This window comes from Coffea arabica, chromosome 9c (assembly GCF_036785885.1).
Source record: "Coffea arabica cultivar ET-39 chromosome 9c, Coffea Arabica ET-39 HiFi, whole genome shotgun sequence".
Classification (NCBI taxonomy): domain Eukaryota; kingdom Viridiplantae; phylum Streptophyta; class Magnoliopsida; order Gentianales; family Rubiaceae; genus Coffea; species Coffea arabica.
In genome coordinates this window covers 26,597,928-26,601,155 of record NC_092326.1, presented here as the reverse complement: position 1 = coordinate 26,601,155, position 3,228 = coordinate 26,597,928, and the positions used below count along the sequence as shown (strand labels likewise).

General features: G+C 37.6%; 1 long non-coding RNA gene across 1 annotated transcript; it reads right to left on the bottom strand.

Annotated features, from left to right (window-relative positions):
* Positions 1-588: 588 nt before the first annotated feature.
* LOC140014401 (uncharacterized) lies at positions 589-2,278 on the bottom strand. The gene is made up of 2 exons (XR_011821175.1): positions 2,009-2,278; positions 589-792 (listed from the first exon to the last, which is right to left on the bottom strand). It is a non-coding gene; the product is annotated as an uncharacterized lncRNA (long non-coding RNA).
* Between the last annotated feature and the right edge of the window lie 950 nt (positions 2,279-3,228).

Genomic DNA, 3,228 nt, shown 5'->3' with positions numbered 1-3,228 from the left:
AAAGTTGTATAGAATGGTATTTTATAGTTTTCTACAAACTTTTAGTTCAATCGGAGCAACGTACCCTATGAAAAGACCAAAATACCCTCACTGCCCTAGGATATTTCCAGTGATCCATTTTGGACAGTTCATCCAATTGATTGTGTTTATTCACTATGATCTGTGCTGATTTAGTCATTTACCAAAACTTGAAAGTTTTAGTACTCTGTCTAAGCTTTTCAACGCCACCAAGAACACCTTAAACGGATCAGTGTAGCCCAAGTTATAGCCAAAACACTTGCACCTATTTTGTACCTTGGATTGTGTACGTTTTTGAATTTTGCTTCTGACCATGTTTTATTAGTTTTGATAACGTACGAATTGTGTGGCGACCCCACTTTCCCCTAAGGTGAACCAGAGGGTTGGCGGGCCGTCTGCCTAGCTCTCGCCAGGACTCACGCAAGCAAGCTAGCAAAAATCCTTCCGAAGTATAACCTAATCTATTACAACATCGTTTCCCTCCAAATAAGCCGGTTTCTAGAAACACATTAACTTTAGAGATAACAGTGCCTTAAGATAGCCAACGTCGATTCTTAAAATACCTTCCCGAATACAACCCAAGAAACAAAACATCAATTCAAATATATCCTTACAAGCCAAGTAACAAATTCATACAAGCCACATACAAATCCAGGGTTTACACTTTTCCAGCTTCAAGTGGCAACCTAAGGCAAAACTACAATGTTTAACTCGAATTACATTCATGAAAGTAAACAATCTAGTACTACTTCCGAGCACCTTTGGTCTCAAATCCTGTAAAAGAAAATCACAACGTGGAATGAGCTACACAGCCCAGCGAGGTTCCAAGACACTCTAACAGTTCAAACAAATCAAGAAAGTTGTGCATGTCATATGCATGGTTCGAGGTTACACAATGGCAGGTTATCATGAGGTGATAATCATTACTCGGGTAATTGCTACTTTGAAAACACATGTAGCAGTAGTACATTTTGCTGGTAACTTTACTATGAGTACAACTCGTAAATTATCTAAAATCACTAACGTAATTTTTGGAATGAATGACCATATAAATATATTTTCATGAATTTTTAGTCAAACAAATAGTGGCTCGTCTGACTAGAAGAACATTACAAGGATTGCTTCATCTCAGAGATTAATGCTCATGAGGAGTCTTACCCGAGAAATGTCAACTAGGAGAGCAATAACATTATTAATAGCAAAGCAAGCACAAAAGGATACAGTACTCGGTCCACTTCCCGTCCTTATAACTCCGATCGGTAACTCCTTCGATTGACTGGCCATCACCTTATCCCTCCAGTGGTAGTACTCGAGTATACCGAAACGGTTGTCCAGGGTTCCAACCTACCCGACCGAGCCTAGTCCTGGCTCGAGTAGGTCAGTAACCGAGGCAGGGCCCAAGTTCAGCTTATAGCTTACAACATGCACAGGTAATCAAGTAATTCGACAAAAAGTAAAATTCATCATTTTTAATAGGTCGAGTGAGGTAAAGTACACACTCGCCTAACAATGATGGACAACTTCATATAACATGTGATTCATGATAATCAAGTAATCAAGTGGATACTTAGCACGTAAGCACGTAAGCAATACAAGTTGATTTCATGGGAGCATATAATTCACGGATATCGAATAATCATATAGATTAGAAATCATGTGAGCAAATAGTCAAGTAATCAGGTAGTCATGTGGGTTGGTAAACGGTTCACGGTTAATGGTTGGCGGTTAACGGTTGAGCAATGACGGTTATTTGGCAGGCATTTGCCATATTAATAGGCCATCATTGGCCGTTATCCCATTTTTACCATGTGAGAGTCGAGGAGATTCACTCCAACGACGTATGCAACCATAGCATACCAAGTCATGTTATTCGAGCATTTTCAAGCATGGGTATGGTAGATATTTAACACATAGTACTTAACACTTAGAAATCATGAAATAAGCATGTTCTAGACTTATTCCATTACGTATTCCTATATGGAACACTCACCTAGTCAAACAAGCGCAATAGGTCTCAAACAAGCGTTTTAGGCGTCCGCTCCGAGTTCCTCTTGGAGATCTCCTCGATTGCCTGAGCAAACAATAATTCAAGTACCACTCAATATCGCTACGAATTCTCTAGTTTTCGATGAAGATTGTACGCTAGTGCAATCTAAGAAATTAATGCGGAGACGAGCCTAAGAATTCGTGTAACTCGAGGTTCAAAAGTGGGGTTTTAAAACACAAGACAAATCTGATTTCCATCTCTGGATTCAAATGTAAAACAATCAAATGATATTGACAAAAATGAAGAGTTCGAAACCCCTTAGTTTCCTTTAAGTTAGAAAATTCCAGATTTAACAAGTAATCTTTGAAACATCATATCTTACTCTCTACAAGCCCAAAATTAGAAAACTTGGTACTATTGGAAACCTCTTTCAAAGTACTAAAAGTTCCTAGAATACACTTTTCCATGATTCTAAATGGAAGATAGTCAAAAATGGGCTCAAAGTTACTGTTTTGGTTCATAGGGCAGATTTAAGTTGGTTTTTGGCCAACTTTGAAAATTCGGCAAAATTCACTTGATTGGAACTAGCCTTTTAAATTTGATACTCTTTTAGAGTCACAATCCAAGTTTACAGTAAAACAAGTGGAATGAGAAACGGAGTTTCGAGCACCAAGATACGGTAACTCAAAGTTACTAAAAGTTTCTTGTTAAACAAGGGTTTTCCAAAATCAAGTCTCAAACTTTGGTAATTTATTTGACCCATGAAACGGCCTCAGAATAACACCATAATTAGCAGTATAATACTACCATATAAGGTTTATTCCTCTGTCAAATTTCATAGAAAAATATGCACGGAAAGTCACTTAACAAAATCACTCAAGTTTCCAAAATTTTAAGGCAAGGCTGCCTTGTGTATGAAAATTTCCTTTTCTAAACTTTTGACCAAGAGAAAATCCTCTAAACATGGTTCATTTGTTGACGCAAAATCTAAAGAACATTCATGGTACCTTTGGTGGGTGTTTAACACCAAGAAATTAATTATCAAGTCTAAACCAAGCCTTGCATCAAATCTGTCTAAAAATCAGGGTTTTCAAGAGCAGGGCAGGTTCCGTATTTTGATCACAAATCACTCAAATTAACTCGGAATTGGGCATAGTTTAAGGCGTTGGAAAAATACATTCATAAAGCTATAATTTCACAGAAGAAATCATTTTGAAATTTGG